The sequence below is a fragment of the Ursus maritimus genome, unplaced genomic scaffold, assembly GCF_017311325.1.
Source record: "Ursus maritimus isolate PB19 unplaced genomic scaffold, ASM1731132v1 scaffold_18, whole genome shotgun sequence".
NCBI classification, from domain to species: domain Eukaryota; kingdom Metazoa; phylum Chordata; class Mammalia; order Carnivora; family Ursidae; genus Ursus; species Ursus maritimus.
In genome coordinates this window covers 24,191,297-24,214,435 of record NW_024424230.1, presented here as the reverse complement: position 1 = coordinate 24,214,435, position 23,139 = coordinate 24,191,297, and the positions used below count along the sequence as shown (strand labels likewise).

At 41.5% G+C, this 23,139-nt stretch overlaps 1 protein-coding gene across 1 annotated transcript in view; it reads right to left on the bottom strand.

The window, feature by feature from the left end:
* The window catches only part of DYM (dymeclin), a 322,063-nt gene extending 299,490 nt beyond the window's left edge, over positions 1-22,573 (bottom strand). Inside the window, exon 1 of the mRNA XM_040632527.1 lies at positions 22,287-22,573. The gene's annotated coding sequence lies outside the window, so the exon portion shown is untranslated. The remainder of the gene's footprint in view (positions 1-22,286) is intronic.
* Between the last annotated feature and the right edge of the window lie 566 nt (positions 22,574-23,139).

Sequence of the window (23,139 nt, the reverse complement as noted above, 5' to 3'; positions counted from 1 at the left end):
ATAGATAGATAGATAGATAGATATAAAAATATATATAAAATATATGTAAATATATATTTTATTTATTAATTTATTTTTTAAAGAATGGCTTCTCAGTCTTTCAGCAACAATACTGGAAGCTAGAAAGGGAAGCAATGCCTTCAAATTATTAATAAAAAATAATTTTTTTTAAGTTTTTTTTTATTTATTTATTCGACAGAGATAGAGACAGCCAGCGAGAGAGGGAACACAAGCAGGGGGAGTGGGAGAGGAAGAAGCAGGCTCATAGCGGAGGAAGAAGCAGGCTCATAGCGGAGGAGCCTGATGTGGGGCTCGATCCCGTAACGCCAGGATCACGCCCTGAGCCGAAGGCAGACGCTTAACCGCTGTGCCACCCAGGCGCCCCTAATAAAAAATAATTTTAACTAGATTTCTATAGCTAGCCATGCTACCAGTTAAGTATAAAGGTAGAATAAAGGCATATTTCAAGACTTGCCACGACTAAAAATACCTCCCATGGACCCATTTTCTGGAAGCTACTGGAAGATGTATCCTCTCAATGTGAAGGAATAAAACAAGAAAATTGAAGACAAGAAATTCAAGAAGCAAAGGATGCAACACGAGACAGGGAAGACACGTGCTGCAGGCTGGGACAGGAGTCCAGACGGCCCCATGACCTCCATGAAAGCAAACCAGAGAGCAACAGGTCACCTGATGTGTCCGACCTTATTGTGAAGGGTTACAATATCGTAGGAGAATATGGCAGGAATGAATGATAACTACATAGAAAATAAATGACTTTTTGGTAACAATGTACACTGGAAAAAAACAAAAATAATTCAAGCAAGGTCATGTAATCATAGTATATGACTCAATTCAACAGTTATTAATATTTATGTAATTATCATAATAGAAACAGTAGATAAAGATTTAACCAAAAATTGGGAGGTAACTGTATTGGGAAGATGCTAAAAAAAGAAGTGGGAATGGATTTAAGAGTGTGAAATCCTCATCTTCTGTAATAGGCAGGAAGTCAACAGAAATATCTAAAATTACCAAATTGGCAAATAACAGTAAAGGCATATTAGTAAGTAATGAGAGGCAAGTAATGAGAAACAACAGCTAAGAGATTTGAGTGTGGCCCATTCTGGGGAAAAGGATTCTGGAGTGGGGAGGGTGGTCATGCAGCCTTTTCATTTTATGTCCATCACATTACCTGATTTTTTTAAACTATATCTATATATTACTTTGATTTTAAAAATTAAATATTTTTAGGCTCCTTCACCTACTCAAATCTAAATTTTTAACATATATGGAAAACACAAAGTTACCATAATAACTAAATTCACAGTGACAAAAATGTAAATTATTCTTTACTGAGGCAAACAAGTAGCCAACTTTAAAAAATCTATTTGTCTGATATAGTTCAATGTTAGTACTAGAGTTATCTCCCAAAATCAAAAAAATTTCAAATTTCCACCATTTATGTGTTTACTGATAAGCAATAGTCATAGCTTGGCCAGAAAAGAGGAATTAAATTCAAACCTACAGTAGTGATAAACACAGAGATCAATAAAACAAAACAGAAAATCCAGAAACAGACCCACCACAGTACAACCAGCTGATTTTTGCCAACAATGCAAAAGCAATTCAATGGAGGACGGGACAGCCCTTTCAACAAATGGTGCTAGAGCAAGTGGACATCCATAGGCCAAAAAACAAACAAAAAAACCCTGTATCTTAAAAATTAACTCAAAATAATCACAGATCTAAACGTAAAACATAAAACCCTGAAACTCTTTTTAGAAGAGAACATAGGAGAAAATCTTTGTGACCTGGGGTTAGGAGGTGCTTAGGCATTACACAAGAGCACTGCCCATAAAAGAAAAAGTTGGTAAGTTAAGCTTCACCAAAATTGAAAACTTTTGGTCCATGAAAGACCCTGTTAAGAAGATGAAAAGAAAAGCCACAGGCTTAGAGAAAATATTTGTAAGTCACATACCCAACAAAGGACTTGTATCCAGAACATATAAGCAACTCTCTAAAGTCAATAATAAGAAAACAATCCAATAAGAAAATATGCAAAAGATTTTACCATATCACCAAAGAAGACATGCAAATGACAAACACATGAAAAGATATTCTATCATTATTAGCCATTAAGGGAACCACAAATTAAGACCATGATGACATACTGCTACACATCTATTGAAACGGCTAAAAAAAAAAAAAAAACAACCTGACAATACCAAATGCTGCCAAGGACATACTGAAAATAGCTCATATGTTGCTACTGGGAATGGAAAATGGAACAGCCCCTCTGGAAAATGGTTCAGCAATTTCTTACAAAGTTAAACACAGGGGTGCCTGGGTGGCTCAGTTGGTTAAGCGCCTGCCTTCAGCTCAGGTCATGATCCCAGGGTCCTGAGATCAAGCCCCATGTCGGGCTTCTGCCTCTCCCCCCTGCTTGTGCTCTCTCTCTCTCTTTCTCTCCTTCTCGCTATCTCTCTCTCTTTCTCTCAAATAAACAAATAAAATCTTTAAAAATTTTTTAAAAGTTTTAAGAAGTTAAATATATACATACTATTCAACCCAGCAACTGCATTCCTGGACTATCATCTCAGAGAAATGAAAACTTAGGTTCACACAAAAAACTATACCCAAATGTTCTTTCAGCACATGAATGAATAAGCAAATAGAGGTACATCCATACAATGGAATAAAAAGAAGGAACTATCTGATACACCCAATAACTTGGATCGATCTTGAGGGCATTGTGATGAGTGAGAAAAGCCCATCCCAAAAGGTCACATACTCAAAGTAATAGCAACACTATGTTTGATGATTATAGTTTATATATAAGCAAATGAACAACAGGGATGATAAAAGGGACAGAAGGGAGGAATCAGGAATATGTACTTTGTAATTATAAGGTACTTCTACTACCTGTGAAGTAGGTATTACTTGAAAATGGACTTGGATTAGTTGTAAATGTATACTGCAAACACAAAGGCAACCTCTAAAAAGTTTTAAAAAGCATAAGTGATATACTAAGAAAGGAGAGAAAATGGATTCATTTAAGTGCTCCATTAGAACTACAAAAGGCAGAAAGAGTAGAAGACAAACATAGGAACAAAAATAAGGGAAATGAAAACAGTAACAAAGATTGGTAGACGTTAATTCAACTTTATCACATATCATCTGAACACCAATGGTCTAAATACACCAATTAAAAGAGATTGTCAAAGTGGATCAAAAAACAAGACCCAACTATATGCTGTCTACAAGAAGCCCACTTTAAACATAAAAGACACATACAGGGGCGCCTGGGTGGCACAGCGGTTAAGCGTCTGCCTTCGGCTCAGGGCGTGATCCCAGCGTTATGGGATCGAGCCCCACATCAGGCTCCTCCGCTATGAGCCTGCTTCTTCCTCTCCCACTCCCCCTGCTTGTGTTCCCTCTCTCGCTGGCTGTCTCTATCTCTGTCAAATAAATAAATAAAATCTTTAAAAAAAAAAAAAGACACATACAGATTAAAAGAGATGGAGAGAGATATACCATGCTAACACTAATCAAAAGAAAGCAAGAGAAGTTTTATTAATATTAGACACGGCCGACTTCAGAGCAAGGAAACTTACCAGGGATAAAAAATGGCATTCCACACTGATAAAGGAGTCAACTGTTCCAAGAACAGTTGCACCCTAACATAACAGCATTAAAACATGTGAGGCGAAAACTAACAGAACTACAAGAAAAGAGAGACGAGCGTACTATATTATAGCTGGAGACCTGAGCACCCCTCTCTCCGAAATGGTCAGATTCAGCAGCCATAAAGTCAGTAAGGACCTAGCTGATCTCAAGACCACCATCAATCCACACTGGATCTGCATCTATGGGCTACTTCATCCAACAACAGCGGAACACATATTGAATGTTCACCAAAACAGTCCACATTCTGGGCCATAAAACCCATCCTAACAAACTTAAAAGAAGAGAAATCATAAAATGCCTTGAGTGCTCAAAACCAGTAAGCTAGAGAATAAAGAACGAATATAGATGACCACATGAGGAAATAATCTGACGAACGCAGAATACAGGACATTATACAGAACCACCACCCTGGGTTCGCCAAAAAGTCAATAATACCACGGTAACTGAAAGTGTGTGCATGGGGTGGGGGGGTTTTCCTAAACTGAAGGAGACTAAAGGGATATTGTAACAACCAAATGTATATGTGAATCTTCAATGAACCCAGGTCTGGAGGAAGGGGGGAAAAAAAACATTATAAAAGACAATCTTGAGACCAAACCTGATATGGACTTAATAGAAGATATCAAATGGACATAAGTGAGATAATAGCATAACTGAGTAGGAAAATGACATAATTCTTGGGAGCTGTGTGCCTAAATATTTAGGGGTAAAGCGTCCTCATATCTGCAACTTCCTTGCAAATGGTTCAGGACAAAATAGAGACAAAGCAAACCTGGCAAACTATTAACAATTGCGAATAGTTTAAATATGGATGGAGGGAATAGGTGTTTATTATACTGTTGTACTTCTATGTTTGAAACATTTTATTAAAAAAGAGTTTTGGCAAACAAAAAAGGTTTCACACTATGACTCCGTTTATATAACACTCAAGATGACGAAACTCGCGGTGAAGCACAGATGGGTGGCTGCCAGGCAGGGCACGGAGGCCCAGGGGGCAAAAGGTGATCATAAAAGGGCAGCCTGAAGAAGTTCATTTGTGGGATTGGAAAAATTCTGTGTCTTGACTGTGGTGGTGGTGGTTGCATGAATCCGTACACGTGATAAAATTTCAGTTATACACACACACAAGGGAAAAAGAATACATGTAAAAACTGGAAAAATCCAAGTACAGTCTACAGCCTGTTATGTTGTGTTAATATTAACTTCCTGATGTAGATAATGTACAATCCTTATGTTAACACCGGGGGAAGACGGGTGAAGGGTACATGCGATTTCTCTGTATCATTTTTGCAACTTACGGTCTATAATCATTGCAAAATAAAAAGTTTTTAGAAATCAGCTAAAAAAAGTCCAACCCCCAAGTCTGATCTACATGTGCAAGAAGAGGTTCCAAGAAATCATACTAACAGGTACTTTCTGTCACAACCACTAGGTATTTTTACATATTAAATTACTTCACCACCTGTATCACACGATAATAGGATCTCACATTTAGTTTATGCAGTGTCTTGGAACGCTCTTTTACTTAGACTACTTTCCCCAAGTAAGTTCTTTCAAGTCTTATTCAAAACCAAACTTTTTCAATAAAAGCAAGAGAAATCATGTGTTTGGGTCCCTTAGGGATTCCCCATGAACTTCAGAACTCTGGGGAATACAGATTTTTGTCCTCAGCCACCTACGTAAAGGCATCGTTGTTTCCTTTTGCTCAAAACTTTCCAATTCTTTTGTTTAATAATCCCTGACACTCCCAAAAATGCCTCAATAAAATGTTTTACAAAAACAACAAAAAGATCTCCACAATTTGTTTATAGTCTTCTATTTATCTTGGAACTTGTGCTAATCACCAGTTAGCACTGTGGGCCTAACAGCAGTTTACTGGATAAACACCCAAGAGTGTGGACCAAAATGGGTTCGTTGAGAAAATATTGGTTTATTGGCATGTACAACTTAGTTATGGGTTCCCCTGGCTCTCCTGTGGGCTCAATTTCCCTTCTCTAGGCTTCATTACAATTAAAAGGATAAAAATGACATCAGATAAAAAGAAAATGAGAATCAGAACAACTTGTGCTCTCAATTCAATACGCCAGTACTTTACTTTACATAGGGTACCTTAAAAACAATCAATTAAAATCAATTTACTTTGTGAGTTTAATTAGGTACATGAATGCTGAATTTTCAAAGGAACAAAATTCCATCCCACCTTTCCTAGATAAGTAAGGCAACAATGAGAAACATTATTAGTATGGTCTACCAATGAAAATTCAAGTCAGACTGTATTTTTCATTTGTACTTTATTTTTTGAATAAGTAATGCACATGGTGCAAAATACGAAGAGTTCACAGGGTAGGCAGTAAAAAGTTTCCCATCTCATCTCCTTACCAAACTAGTTTCTCAACTTAGAAAAAATGTTACCAGTTTCTTGGGTATCATTCCACAGAGATTCTGTGTATATACAAACACATATTTTCCCCTTTTTACACAGAACACAACACACGGTTTATGTCTCTTTGCTTTTTCTAGTTACTAAATATTAGAAATCACTATATATCTGCATATAAAGCACTTCCTCATCTTTACGACTCTATAACATTCCAGTTTTTAATTTAATAAATCCTATACTGATGTTCATTTAAGTAGTTTATGGGCTTTTGCAATTATAAATCATTCTCCAATAGGTACCTGGCATGTGAGACATTTCACACGTGTATGACACTATAGGTAGGATACATCCAGAGAAAGAGAATTGCTGGTCAAAGATTATGTGCATTTCCAATTTTGGTAGATACCGCTGAAGGGTAGCAGAATATGCCACCTCAAAATATGCCACTTTGGCATTTTGATTATTTTGAGCTGTAGGCATCCGAAAAACACCAAATGCAGGGTAAGGCTTTCCCTGAACTCCCTTTAGCTGCCTAAAGACAGCTCCTCCAAAAGGAACTTCATTACCGTAAATCCCCTCCCCTGAGAGTTTTACCAACCAGGTGACTCATCACAGGAAGAAAGACTAGAAGTGGACACCACACCCAGACACACAGTCACAAACTATCACACATCCCATCCGTTCTTCTAAGGGTTCATTCCTCTTTCCTAAAAACCAGTAACTCACCCCTAAGAAGCCTACATCCCCCCCGCCCCGTCCCCATTAGGATGTTATTTAAGTCTGAATTCTACGCCACCTCCCTGGGTGTCTCCCATGTGTACATGGGGTACCCGTTAATAAACTTTTGTTCTCTCCTATTAATCTGTCTTCTATTACAAGGGTCTCAGCTAAGAACTCAGAAGGGTGGAGGGCGATTATTTCCCCCCCCCGCCAAACCACCTGCCCTCTTTAGGGACTGCCAGCCCGCACTCCTGGCAGCAAGGCCTGTTTACTCACACCACAGCCACCACCCTTTAATCAAACTTTCTGGTCCCTGCCAACTGATGCGACAAAATAGTTTTTCAGCACAGTTTTAGTTTGCTTTTTTTTTTCACTGTGAAAGAGGCCATTACCTGTTCTTATCCTTTGCCTATTTTCTATTAATTTATAGGAAATAAATTTGATTTTTCAAAGCTCCTAGGATAGACCACAAAGTCGTAAAACAAGCTCAATTCAGGACCACTATGAACCCTTCTAAAACAACAATGTGAATAAAGCCTATAAGATTCTCAGGAAAGACTGAACCGAATATTAACGAGCAAAACCAAGACAGCCAACTGAGCACAAGGTGCAATGCCTCCCCTGCTGCTTTTCCTCACCAAACTCTAGAAATCATGCAAAAAAATTTTTTGCTTAATTGTCAGTAATTCCACAGCCATGCTCAGAAATTCAGGAGACCAGAAGTTGTGAGGAATCCCCATAAACTGGAGAGCAGCTGAAGATGGACTGAGAAGGGAAAATGGCATTCCAAGGCACGCACGAGAGCCTTCAGTCAAGGGCAGCGAGAGTGCAAACAGCAACTCCAGTCCAGAAGCAGAAGGCCAGGAAAAAAGCCAGAGCCCAGGGGCGACTGACAGGTATGACTAGGACCCCCTGCCCTGTCACCCTTGCCCGAGCCCTCACTCCCCTAGGCAGCAACAATAAGGTACCATCTGCTGAGCACAGTGAAAGCAGTGCCAAAGGCAGCTGGAATGCCCAGGAGGGAAAAGTGCAGCCAAGCAAGGTAACTAAGCCACTGAGGTACCGTTGCCAGAAAGTTCCACCTGCTCCCTACCCTCACAGAAAGCAAAGTAGGAAACTGAGGCCCAATGGCAACTTCTCTGCAATGATTCATGCCAAGGATTCCAAACACAAATACAGACACACACACACACACACACACACACACACAACTAGTGTGCACACACACTCCACCTGAACACAATTTATTTGGAACTCCCAAGACCTTTATCAATGAAACTCAGAATAAAATGGAACTTGAAAAACCCACCATCCAATCACCTTACCTCCTAAGAGCCCTGTTGCTTTTCCCCCTGGCTGTGCATGGGACTTCTTGGCTTTCAGCTCTTCTTCCTCTCAATTTGTCACTGAGCCTGTCTCCTGGTTTCATTAGTGGCTTCCATGACAGGACTTTCAAATCTCTCTTATTCCCAACCTCCCACCAGAATGCCAGTTCTGTCTAGATCCCTAAAATACTTAAGATTGTTTTTAACTCAAGGAGAATATATAAACATATAATTATATATATAATCAGTAATTTTGTGGATAATAATGCTTCTTACATAAGTCTAGACTAGAAATGAGAAGTGTGCCATTGCTGATGCTTTCAGTAATAAACCTTTCAAAGGACCTATCTTTAATGCAGTGTAGTCAAGAACTTGATCTTGACACATAAAAAACTGATACCATCCTCCTTCCCAAAACCATTTTCCCCTCTCAACTTCCCACTGTCCTCCTAAAGTTCCCACTATGTAAGCACTACCTTGAAACTTTCTGTAGTATATATGCCCTGCCTCCTGAGGTAGATTACTTCTGTGAGACATAAATCAGGCTTTATTTATGTCTCTTCCCTGTCCCTAATTAACTTCCAGCACACTGCTAAAGAGAAATTACTCAAAAAAACAAAAAACAACTTGTTGAAACAGCCACGGTCCCACATCTAATAAATAAATGAAAACATATTCAGTATAAATCAGGAATAAAATATGCTAGTTAAAACATTAAGGTATCACTTTTACCCATCATATTAGCAAAGGTTAAAAGAAAACAACTGTGAAAGCGTGAGGGCAATAAGGAAACAGGACCCCCATGAGTGTGTAGATATTTGACAATATCAAAATTTTAACTGCGTATACTCTTTGTGCCAAGGATTTCATTTTTAGAAATTTATCTCACGGGTAAACCCATACCAGTTGACAAGTTCTATGCATAAAGATGTCAACACATTGTTTGGAACAGCAAAGACATAAAATAACCCAGATGACGGTCATGACTGCAGTACGGAATAAGCACAGAAGGGAATACTGCGTAACTGTGGAAAAGAATTGAGGCACACCTTACGTGCTGGTGTGTAAAGATATCCTAAATACCTCAAGGAAAAACAAAAAACAGCTCATACAGTAAGACCCTATTTATTTAAATACACATGTTCATTCCTACATGTGCCCAAGTCACTTCTGAAAGGGGACGTAAGCAATGGTCCAAGAATGGTTACCTCTGAAGAACCGGACTAGAAATCTGGAGGGAAGGGACTTTTCACTTTATGTCCTCTTGTACCGCCTGATTTTTTTTTTAACTATTACACATTATAATTTAAATTTAAAAAAATAGTTAAATGCATTGTTCTCTGTGCCTGCTCTCCTTCAGGATCTGAATGTGCTTCCAGCTGCTGCTTTCAACTCTGTGTGAGAGCTGTCCCAGAACTAACACTTCATCTCGACTTCTCAGTCAAAACCCAAGCATAAATCTTTACTTACTAGACATTTCAATCTGATGTCTTGCAGTTATCATAAATTTAAAAACAGAATCTAAATTTGCCCCCCAAAGGAACAACCCTTCACGATTTCTATCAATCAGCACTCTTGACTCAAGTGATGTCACGTAAGCAAACACTTGCTCCTCAGACACCTTTCACACACTTGCTATAAGTGCTGGCTGTTATGATGGGTACTGAAGATGCGAAAATGAATAAAACCAAGTCCCTGCCATTAATGAACTCAAAGTCAAACAGGCCAATAAATGATTATAACATGGGGTAAGTATTACCAGAGAGTTCTCTATACACAAGCAGCTCTGGAAAGACAGACACATCTGAGGGAGAGGAAACAGTATGTGCAATGGTGCTGCTTCTCAGCCAATTTATTTCTATGTTCTATTATATGCCAAGAACTAGTCTAAGTTCTTTACAATCACCGACTTATTTAGTCCTTGTTAACAACTCTAAGAGGTGAACACAATTTTCTCATTTTATAGATGAGGAAACTAAGGCACAGACAGATTAAATAACTTGCCAACATCCCAGAGATAACAAGTGACAAAGCCAGGATTTGTACCCAAGCTCATGTGCCCATAAATCTAATTCACCCATTCCAATCCAGTCCCTGGTCTTCCCTTTACCAGAGAGACTCTCCAAAGACATCAAGTCCTGTGGGGAGATGGAAAGTACAGCAATGCAGTCAATAATATTTTAAGAACTTTGTATGGCAGGGCGCCTGGGTGGCTCAGTCAGTGAAGCGTCTGCCTCCGGCTCAGGTCATGATCCCAGGGTCCTGGGATCGAGCCCCACGTCAAGCTCCCTGCTTAGCGGGGAGTCTGCCTCTCCTTCTCCCTCTGCCCCTCCCCCTGTCGCGCTTGCTCTCTCTCAAATAAATCAATAAAATCTAAAAAAAAAAAAAAAAAACCAACAACTTTATATGGCCACAGATGACTACCCTTAGCATGGTAAGAATTTCGTAACATATATAATTGTCAAATTACTATACACCTGAAAGTCATGTATTGTATGTTCTCTACTCCTCGATAAAAAATTTTAAAAAGTCCCGTGGGTTCTTCGACAGCATCCACAATTCTACATATCATCTTCTAAATCCACCTCTTCCTTTATATTCCCGCTGCCTCCGTGCGAGGCCAGGCTCCTGCGATCCCATACGACCCAGTGCACCAGTATCCGGAGTTCTCTGCCTCCCACCTCTTCGCCTGCATTCACTCTGCACACTCCACTCCTGCATTAATGCTTCACAGGACATTCCGTCCAACACTGCGATTCAGACCAAAGGTTCTGGTGTGAGCCAGACCCTAAGTAAGTCCGTGCAGAGTGAGGATGAATCTCCTTTCATGATGTAAAAACACCACTGTGTAACGGAAAAACGGTACTTAAGACTCCTAAGATTTTCTGAGGATGAAGCAGGACGAGGCAGCACGCAAAGCACTCAGGAGGGGACCGGGCAGAGCATGCCTAGCCAAGTGAAAGGTCGGTTATAATAGACAGTTAATGCCAGCAAAATTACCACTTCCATCACTTCACTCACGAGCCCAAAAATATTCAATGATTCCTTATCACCTGAAAAAGAGAGTACAGTACTGACATTCAAGACGCTCCAGTCTGAAAGCTCACTTTCCAACTATTTCCAACTACCCTCCAAACCAGTGGTTCCCAAACTTGAACATACATAAGAACACCTGAGAAGCACGTGGTTGAAAATGCAAATGCCTGGGGGCGCCTGGGCGGCTCGGCCAGTTGAGCCTCTGACTCTTGATTTCAGATCAGGTCATAATCTCAGGGTCATGGGATCAAGCCCCGTGTCAGGCTCTGAGTTGGCTTGAGAGTCTCCCTCTCCCTCTGCCTTTCCCCACCCCCATGCTCGCACACGCTCGCTCTTAAATAAATAAATCTTAAAAAAAAAAAAAAAAAAGCAAATGCCTGGGCCCCAAAGATTCAGAATGTTGGGCTGGGGCCCAGGCATCTGCATTTTCTAAAAAGCATTCATACTGATTTGGATACAAGTAGTCTGTAACCTCAGTTTGCAAGTGTCCTAACAGGAGAGACAAGCAGTCTTCTCAACATCTAGCAGGCTCCTCCCCACCTCTGTTCCTGCCATTCACGCCTGCCTCCCACTACCACATCTGATCCGCAGCCCTTTCCGCCCTACTCACTAAGCACAGAGAGAGCTCTTTCCTCTGTAATCCTAAAGCACTCTATCTTCACCACTCATCTGGACTTCAGCGATCCTCGCAGTAATACCTGGTTTGCTGTCTGACTCTCATACTGCTATTTAACTTTTCACGTCAGTTATTTCCCCAAGTCAATTTTACCATCATGGACATAAGCAATACCTTCAACAGGAAATGATATGCTCAATATTTTATATTTAATTTAGGAAATATTTGATATATACATAAAATTAAATCTCTTTTATGTGTACTGACTTGCTGTCTCCTGATTCAATGTGCTTTAAATGGAAAATAAACATTGGTGGATCAGATCCATAACCAATTCTGTTCTAACACCCTCAAAATATGCAAATGACACCCTAGTGTACGTTGTCCCAACTTAGGTTGAGAAACCATTAATCATAACCTATATTCCAGAACTGCCTGCTTCCTGAGAAAGGAAAAAACAAAACAAAACAAAACAAAAAAACACATGCCCCTCATTTGTACTTGAGACTTTAAGGCAAAACCTCAGTTCAAACAGGAGACTAGAGAATTAGTGGGCAACGGTCACTAGCCAAAGGACATATTAAACGCACAGGTGCCATTAGTCCTCCAAGTAATGGAACATTCTCCGAAAGGTTACTATGTTCCAAGGGCTATATTAAGTATCCTGGGGTATTCCACTCCAGCACAATGGGAGTAATGAGAATAAAAAGATTAAGCTTGCGAAGATGAGAAGAGGCATGGAAGATGGAACGGTGACAGGGGTAGTAACTGAACCGCAGAGCTGAGGAAGCCCCGATGTAAGTGCCCGCTAAAGGGCACCCGAACAAGAGGCAAGCCAATCCAACCCATGGAACCCCAGGAAGGCCAAAGAGCCGGAGAAAAGCATCATGAAGACAGGAGCAAGGTGCAGCGCTAAATAAAGTAAGTGGGTCCCCGCCAACCCCATGCCCCATGGGAGACCACGTGTGTGCTCTCTGAAGAAATGTGACTGGAGACACTGTGGACTCCAAAGCCCAGGTTGGGAGGGTAAAGAGGAGAGGGATGAAAACAGGAGGATGAAGTTCAAGTGTGCTTGCTACAGGCACGCAGCGGGCTTCCCTGCCTCCAAGGCAGGGGACTGGATGAGTCTTCTCAAGAGAAGCTGAAGGGGCACCCAGGAAAAAGTTAACAGACATTTGGGATCCCCCTCATTTCAAAAGCTGGCCTGCCACCCCCAGCAAGGCCCACCACTCAACAAAATCCACTCACACGAATAGCTTCCAGTCTCAAGTACAAGGGAACAAGGGAACAATCAAAAATGATTAGACTTGTGAGCAAAACCTCCAACACAAAATACAGAAACCAAAATAAACCAAAGAAAGGAATTCTCAGGAATTCTCACAAATTCCAAAGAGGATTCTCAGAAAAAATTAAAAACGAAGACAGCCTCAGAGAGGTAAAACAGTAACGATAATAAATGCACACATTTAGTCAGCAGCTACTCGTCCCCAGGCACTATCCAATCCTTGACATGGATTAACTCATCTATACCTGAGGTCGTATCTCCATTTTCTCATTGTGTAGATCATCGGTTAGCAAATTACAACCTAAGGGGCCAAATCTAGCCGGCTGCCCAAAGAATGATTTTTACATTTTTAAACGATTGGGGAAAAAAAAAATGTTGTGACATGTGGAAATCACATGAAATTAAAATGTCAGTGTCCATAATTAAAGTTTTAGTGGAACATAGCTATGCTCAATTGTTCCCATATTGCCCGTGGCTGCTTTTGTGATACAACGGCACAGACGAGTCGTTCCTGCAGAGACCAGATGTGATGTTCTCATCCCTTTAAGCTGCTGCTCGCCACACTACAAATCTCAATGACGCAGAGAGAAGGCAGCATTTCAAGTGTCTTGCACATTGCGACACTTATTACCAGTGGATATCTGTCATGTGGAAACAAGAAAGAAGTAGACTTTGATGTCACGCTTTTAGCAGAGGGTAGGTCATTTTTTAAAAATCTGATGAAAGGTCAAAGCGTCGCGTCTGTTATGTAACAGCATCGTACTTGTACCAGAATACCATACAGGAGGATACTGCCAACCAAGCACTCATCGCAACAGACGGACGGGCCCGACCATGGAGCACTCCCAGTTCACGAGAGCAATGGACAGGAGAGCTAGCAAATCTCAAACACGACGTTTCATCACAGCACAGTGTCTTCCCAATGACAAAGAATAAAAACTAGGCCGCAACCAAAGTAAGGTTCCAAAGGGCTCATGTGTTAACCAAACAAGAAAAGTCATGGACCAGTCAGGAGTTAAACTAAATCGTGTTTGATTAGAGCAGCCAAAGAAATGTGTCCAGAAAAAAGAAACATCTTTCAGACCTGTCTTTCAGTGAAAACAGCTGTTCAGAGAACAGTCTGTATGGAACCATTACAGCTATGAATATTTTCCCAAAAAGTGGAGAAAAATACTAATTCAGTTCAACCTGAAGTGGAATCTGCTAAGATGTATAATAACCGATGATGGTAAAAATACGTGTGAAGCAGAAGAAACTTAGATGGACAAATTTACAAACCCTGTGAAAATGCAAGGTGTTTAAGACCTACTTGTTACTCACTGCATGATCAGTGAGCAGGGAGGCGGCATAAGATATCTGAATCCACCACCTGTTATTGAACCAGTTACAACGGTTAGCTTCATTACTTTCATGAACTTAACCATCATCATTTCCATGACAATTCTGTCAGAAACAGCAGCTGAATATCCTGATCTATCCCACCACACGATACCATGGCTTAGCCAGGGTATAGTTTTATGGAAATTTTTCGAGCTCAGAGAACAAAATTTGTCTGAAGAACCTCCCTCGGCCACTATTATTGAACACTGAATGGCTCTGAAAATACGTTTTTGCTGCAGATTTGCTAATATTTCTCAATGAATTCAATCTAAAATTAGAAGGCCAATAGCGTTTCCATGCAAAACCTACACTGAGACAGTCATTTCGAGGACAAATGACACTGAATCACAAGTGATGTCGAGCTGCTTTACACACTTCGCATGCTGTAAAAACTTAAGATGAGATGCGAGATCTCCAATGCCACACAAATATGTAATAGACATATTTTCCAAAATAAAACTACAGTTCCAGCACTTTTCAGACCTCGATACAAGTTCCACATTTCAAAAACCATTTAACTGTAAAACATGAAGCTTCTACCTAACCCTCAGTTGGAAGTGATTAGTGGGCAATACGATGATTTGCTAAAAGGTAATTATCAGAAAAGAATCTAGCACAATTCTATAGATGCCTTCCAAGCAATAAACATGCTCCACTAAAAACATGTTCATGGACTGATCAGTATTTGGAGGTACCATGTAAAAAGATACTTTCAAAGATGAAATACAAAAATCTCATTACAAGCCAATGTTAAATATGAACATTTGTGATGAATTTTGATGACTGAGGTTTAAAGTTAGTATACCCTATTAGGTAAAATGTTATCCCCTCTCCTCCAAAAAGAGATTTCATTCTTCATTTAGCAAACCTTATTACAAAAAAACCTATTCTCAACCATTATTCATATCGTATTTTGAATTTCATTAGTAAAAAACTCGTGGAAATTTTTTCTCTCCCATTACATAAGTACCTGTATAATATTTTTCGTTTTGCCTCCTGGACCACAAAGCTAAAATACTTGCACAAATATCTGCCAACTTTTGGCCTAGACAGAATAAACTGAGGCAAAGAAAGATTAAGGGACTTGCTCCAGACTATAGAGTCAGAAAGTGGCACACCAGGTTTCAGACGTAGGCAGGCTGGGTGCGGAAACCACTATACCACATTGCTTCCCTGAACCAAGAACAAGATGTCATAAAAAAGGAAATAGTCAAAGGACAGGAAAAGATACTTGAAAAGTTGTTTAAAAAACTGGACAGAGAGAAGATAAGGTCGAAGTAACTCCCATAATAAAGAACAAGAGACAAACAGATGGAAAACAGGAAATGGAAGCTTAGAAGACCCACTTAGATAGAAGGTCTTAATATATTAGTAACAGGAGCTCCAAAAATCAAGCACAAACCAAACAGAGGGGTGTTAACTCAAGACACTATTGAGCTAAGTGTGAAGTGTCTGAGATTTTTATCCTACGTTCACACTAACAAAGACAGGAAGCCTCTGGGACTGGGACCAAACAATTCAGTGCTCACAGCAACAGCAGTAGCCACAGCAACATCTTGCATCAGTTTCCTGGGCCCCAAGCCCCACAGGCCTTTCAAAGTGTTTGGTAAAAATTAGTAATATGTTCATGAAAAAAATAGGCAGATGGGGGTGGGGAGCTGGGAAACCAGGTAAATTACTCAGCTCAGCAGTGAGCAGTATTTATGTACTCCTAGCAACACGGAGCACTAAGTTAGCCAAGAATTATGTATCTCTACTGGAAGGGCTGGAAGAGAGGGGAGGAAGAGGAAGAGCACCTCGACTACCATAACAAGGAGTCAATAGGTGTCATCCATGACTGATAAATCCAAAAATAGCCATTTAGCCATATTACTTACAAACATAGTTAAGGGTAGTTGTCTCTGGGAACCAGACTACAAAGGATAGGGAAGGCAGGGTATGGCTCGTTTTTTATAATATATCTTCTAATACTACTTATCCTTTCTAAAACACAAGCATTACTTTAAGGGGAAAATTAACTCTTAAATAAATTAGAGAGAATGTGCTTTACTATTCACTACCACAATCACTGATTCATATAAACAACTCAATGTGCAAATACCAAAGAATAGTGCAGGACTGAAAACACAAACTAGCATCACCCAAGCTCCATCCCATTACAGTTACGCAAGCACGAGGGATCTGTCATTACTTCCTGAGCAGCCACTATGTGGCCAGCACGACGTAAGTGCCAAGACTGCAAATGTGAAGAATGGAATTTACAGTTGAGTAAGAGATACAGCTAAATCAACGTGAAATTATGATATAGCAACTATTCAAGACTCTGAAAGCTTCCCAGATGTCATACCTTTTAAAAGCTAAGACCTGAAGGATAAGAAGGATTGGCCTACTTGGGTGTGGGGTTCAGAAAATTGTCCAAGCAAAAAGAATACCATATATAAAGGCCTAGACTGAAGACAAAAACAGGCAAGGGCCCATTCAAGGAACTGAAGGAAGTTCGACATGGCTGGAGTAGGGAGGGAATCAGAGTGGAAGCAAAAAAAGGCCAGAGAGCAAGCTGATGCTTGATGCTTTACAATAGGAAGACTTCCTCATGGGCTTCTACTTTGTCCACTGCAACCATAAGATCACACACTACCCTGAGGCTTGTAGATCAGTGAACTCTTCTGCTATACGCTGATGATATTCAAAATATCTATGTCCAGTCCAGAACGTTCGTGAGGGTGCCAGACCATTTATCTAACTGCATGCCATGCCTCACCATCTGGGACCCAGAAATCAAGGACCACACCCCATGGATGACAGAGTAAGAAACTGGGTCCCCAATGACAGTACAGCCACCATGCCAGCCGTGAATTGTCTACCTCTGGACTTTCACACCAGAAACAAACATGTTTAAGCTATTATTCAATCAAGTCTCTGTTACCCAGAGCCAAACCTAATCTTAACTGATGCAGGAGGCTTTAAAAGTGTTCTACAGTGGGGCGCCTGGGTGGCTCAGTCGGTTAAGGTCTGACTCTTGGTTTCAGCGCAGGTCATGATCTCAGGGTCATGAGACAGAGCCCCTGAGTTGGGCTCCGCACTCAGCAGGGACTCTGCTTAAGATTCTCTTCTACCCCTCCCTCTGCTCCCGTGCGTGCACGTTTTCACTCTCTAAAATAAATGAATAAATCTTACCAAAAAAAAAAAAAAAAGTCTTCTAAGGTGAAGGGTTGCAAGAGATATCCTGAAGGAATTGTTAAGATTCAGTGACTGAATCAATCTAAAAAAGAAATTATCAGTCATACGACATACAAAATGTATATTGTTTAATTCTCCCAATGTCCTTATTGGAGAATTAACAGCCACTTTTAGCATCTGCATTTTTTTAAGATTTATTTTAGAGTGTGGTGTGAGCCAGCTGGGGGAGGGACAGACGGGGAGGAAGAGGGAAAGAATCCCAAGCAGACTCCACACTGAGCCCTGAGCCCAACATGGGGCTCGATCTGACGACCCTGAGATCATGACCTGAGCTGAAACCAAGAGCTGGACACTTAACTAACCGAGCCACCCAGGCATCCTTGCACGGTTTGTAAGTTGAGATATAACTGACACGTAGCATGATGTTAGTTTCTGGTGTACAACATAATGTTCCATACGTGTATATTGCAAAATGATCACAATTAAGTCTAGTTAACATCCATCACCATACGTTACTACAATTTTTTCTTATGATGAAAACTTAAAAGATCTGCTGTTAGCAACTTTCAAATATACAGTAATTATTAACTATAGTCGCCATGCTGCACATTATACCCCCATGACTTATAACTAGAAGTTTACACCATTTGACCACCTTTACCCATTTTGTCCACACACCCGGCCCCACCCCAACCCCACAACCCTGGCCTGGTGTCTGCATATTTAAAGAATATGATAAAAATTAGAGAAGATCAAAAAGTACCAACCAAACTTGCTTAAAGGAATGAAAAAAGAACAAAACATTTTAGTAAATAAGACTATTTGTAAAGTTGTTCTCAACCTTACCAGGTTAGGTTATTTTGACTAGAAGTAAGTTAACAGATGGATAACTTACACACTGTTTACGTGTAGTTTTTAAGAAGGTCAGAGTATTCACGAAGAACCTTCCAAGGGGAAACAAGGTGAAAGGTGGGAGCAGAGAGTGAACAATTGCCCTTACACATAACTGAGAAGTGGTACGCTGAAACACACCACCATCAGAGCCAGGACCTTCACACCCGGACACTGTCAAGAGCTTGAGAGCTAAGGTGAAATGTGGAACCCCCTCAGGAAGCAGGATACCAGACTAGAGGGCTTTCTGAAGTCCCCTCTACCTCCACCACTCAGTCTTCTCTCAGTCCTGGGCAAGGAAGAATAGCCATAGCCATCTGGCCCCTCACCTGTTCAGGCTCACAGCCCTTTTCAACCAACCAGGTCACAGAAAGAAAAGTTGAGAAGGGGCCTCAAGCCCAAGTCTGTCAGGAGCTCATTCTTCCTGCACATTTTCTCACTGTTAAGAGTCTTCCTGGGGGTGTCTCAGTGGCTCAGTCAGTTAAGCATCCGCCTCTTGATTTTGGCTCAGGTTGTGATCTCAAGGTCGTGAGACTGAGCCCCGCATCAGGCTCTGCACTGCGCTTGGAGCCTGCTTGAGATTCTCTCTCCCTGTCCCACTGCCCCTTCCCACAACTCCCTCTCTGCAAAAAAAAAAAAAAAAAAGTCTTCCTGTTCAACTGGGGGTGCCTCAATCACCCACTGGGACAGAGAGACTTCTCACTGGGAGTGCAGGAACCATCACTGCCCAGACTGTCCTATGATTTCAACTAGCCGCTGAGCATTGCATACACTCTGATTACAAGTATACAATACTTAAAAAACATGAATATAAAGAGACCAAAACTAAATACAGAAAGACTTACATGTTGTCACATTGCTTTTATGCTTAATCACTTTTAAAGGTCTCATTTTACCAAAAGCTACACTGCAAGCACACAGGTACTTCCCATATGTTTATTATAGTCACAGAAAGGAAAATGAGTGGTCCTCTCTTATCACTAACCATTCCCATTACCTGAAAGATGACACACTGAATTTGTAGCAGCAAAGGAAGTCACCTCACCTAGTAAATCTCAGCAAAATGTCCCAAAACACACTATGGTAGGCAGAATAATAGCCCCCAAAGAGATTCACATCCTCATCTATGGAATCTGTGATTGTTATCTTACCTGGCAGAGGGGACTATGCAGCTATAATTAAGTTAAGGACCTTGAGATGGGGGAAATTCTCCTGAATTATCCAGGTAGGCCTGATCTAATCACATGGGTCCTTAACCTTTCCCAGCTGTGATCAGAGACCTACTACAGCATGGACGACGAGATGCAATATTGCTGGCTATGCAGATGGAGCACGAGGACTGCACGCCAAGGAATAGGGGTGGCCTCTAGAAGCTGGAAGAGCCAAGGAACAGATTCTCCCCTAGAAACCTCCAGAAAAGAACACAGCTTTGCTGACACACTGATTTTAGCCCAGTAAGACCATTTTGGACTTCAAAATACAGAACTTTAAAATAATTTGTGTTAAGACATTAAATTTGTGGTAACTTGTTACAGTAGGCATAGAAAACTAATACACATGGGGCGCCTGGGTGGCTCAGTCGGTCAAGCATCAGACTCTTGCTTTCGGCTCAGGTCATGGTTTCAGGGTCTTGGGATTAAGGCCCACTTGGGGCTCTGCACTCAGCGCCAAGTCTGTTTGTCCCTCTCCCGCCCCCTCTGTCACTTCCTCCCCCCACTTTGTGCTCACTCTAAAATAAATAAAATCTTAGAAAAAAAAAGGTAACTAATATACAGTAAACAACTTCTAACAATGTGAAAGTATCTACAAAAGTGTAATCAAATTGCCCAAATATTTAGAGCAATGAGACATAAGTTATTTCTGCATGTATATTTCACTTTTCTAAAATGTGCACGTGTTGTACTTCACTTCTATTTTTCTCCTGCTCTCATGAAAACTCTACCAATTAAAATGCCAAAGTGACAATTCTTTGAACTTTTTGTAGAAGGATGAACCATATCAACCAAGAAAATGAAAGAGGGTAACAGAAGCAACTGGAAAAAATCAGGAAACAACTATACCATGTTTTTTAGAAAGTCAAACATCAAAGTGTTTGCACTGTGTAATTCCCTTGTATCGAATGGATGCTACATTTTAAAAAATAAGTCCTTCTAAATATTGACATTAAGAGCTTACTATTAATTTTTTTTAGATGTGATAATGGTAATGTGGGCATATTAAAAAGAGTGACTCAACCTTCTACAGATTTACACTCAAATATTTACAAATGAAATGGTATGCCTATGATCTGCTTTAAAATAGCTGGGAGTGGGGACAGGAACGGATAAGGGAGTAGATGAAAATAAATTAGCATGAGTTACTAATTGTTGAAGCTGGGTAACGGGTACATGGGGGGATATTAAATTATTTCAATGTTTAAACTTTTCTGTATTTAAAAGTTACAAAAACAAAGTCCTTGGACGCTATCATAATAATACAGACTCAATATATTTAACAGTTGAATCTCTTTCCTGTGACATTGCCCCCTCAATTCTCTGCCACGCAAGCCACCTGCAATTTATAGTTTAATCAATTATTCTTTAATCCCCAACTCATTTTACCCTATTATCCTTAATTAAGGATAATTTCAGCAAGTCACTTAATCTATAAGAGCCTGGTTCTTCAACTCCAGTATGGAAATATTTATACTTGGCCACTCTGAGTTGCCAAGAGAATTATCTAAGATAAAAATTACAAAGCAGAATAATCATTCTAGAAATCTATATATTCACAAATTTCATGCTCAGCAGCAACCATTCCCCTATTCCTATAGATCTCTTCCCTACCACCTCCAGTTCTTTCTTGCGCTACCCACCCATAAAACCAAAGGCCTGGGTTCCTCCGTAAGACTACACTCCCCTCCACGGCCTCCATCCTCCATGTTTTCACAGCAGCTTCTCTCTACACACCCCTCCCTCCAACCTCCTCTCTCCCCTTTCAGAGGTCCCACTCCATCTACACCCCTACTCCGTCCATTCTGTGTACCCCACTGCCGGCCCTATCACAATCACCCCATTACTCCTCTACCCCAGTTCAGTACTTTCTGCTATCAGCTTTATCACCCCACTACTGCCACCAGCTCTCCAACACCTGGGCTAACTTCCCACCCTTTCGGTTAAAACACAATTGCTAGTTGCCAGGAAGTGGGAAAGGGGGAAATAAAGAGTGTTAATGTGTCCAAGTTTCTTTTTAGAGTGAAAAAAATGTTCTGGAATTAGATAGTTGCACAACCCTGTGAATATACTTAAAAAAAACAACAACACTGAGTTATACTTTAATTGTACCTTTAAAGGGTGAATTTTATGGTATGTGAACTACTTCTCCATAACAATGTATACGTACAAACAAAACAAAACACTATTGCTCACCCTACCCATTACACGCCCATTTTTCAGACCAACATCGCCCCATCTCCCGAAGCATCTATCTACCCGCTCTTTGGTAACCCCCCAACTCTTAACACTAGACTCGGAGAGAGGTCCCTCTCACTCCTAACACACTCCCTCATCCTCTAAGTGCCACTGTGCCCTGGAAGGGGGCGGGGGGAAGATGCGGGCAGCTCTCGGGACCCAGGCACAGCCCCTCCAGGGTGGCCCAGGCCCCCAGTGGCAGGAAAGGACCCTCTCCCCCGTCCCGGCGGAGCAGTCCCGCCGACAGGAGGGTGAGGGTGTCCGCAAACCCGCTCGGACGAGGGGCTGGGGGCCCCGCCGGGCTTCCAGGGCCGGGGGCGGCGCCACAGCCCACCTGTCTCAGCCGGAGGGCAGATCCGCTTCCACCTCCACGGACACACGAGCGGGTGGCACAGGGGGATCGGAAGAAGCCGCCGTCGCCGCCGCAGCCAGGGTGGCGCACGCCGGCTCAGGCCTCCATGTTTCCACGTCTCTGCGGCTCCGGCTCCGGCTCCAGCTCCGGCTCCGGCTCGGCTCCGGCTCGGCTCCCGCCCCGGCCGCGTCCGTGCGGAGGCCGGGAGGCGGGGAGAGAAGAGGGAAGCGGCCGAGAACGCGGCTGGGGACCGAACGGCCGGGCGCGCTCCGGACGACGGTCACGTGGCGCGCGGCGCGCAGACTTCTGGGAAATGTAGTCCTTCAAACGTTAGGCGTTTCTCCACCCTCCTAGCGCGTCCAGGGCAACGGCAAAGCCACGTGGCAAATTCGAGAAGCGGCTAAACCCTCTTACCGATCGATCGCTGGATGGCTCACCCCACACCAGTGGTTCTGGTGGCTTAGCTTTGTTAAGGCCTCTGTTTATTCCAACTGAATAACCATCCCAAAGTCAAGCAGTTCCTTGCGGAGTTCTGAAGACTTGGAAATAGGAAAATAATTTATCTTTTGGCGTGTTTTTATTTTTTATCTTTATCTTTATTCTTTTCAAACCCTTGTGTCGAGAGCTGACTTTCTGAAAGTAATTTTTAATGGAGGCAGGTAGTAGGTCTATAACTAACCGCACTGTTTATAGAAAGGGCAGGTCTCATAGGAAAGAGTATCAATATAGTGCAGTGCCCAAAGAATGGAACTTGAAGTCAAATGAGCTGAATGAAGTTACCAGACCGACATATGTCCTTGAGCTTTTCCCATCAGTTTCCTCTTCTTAAATATAT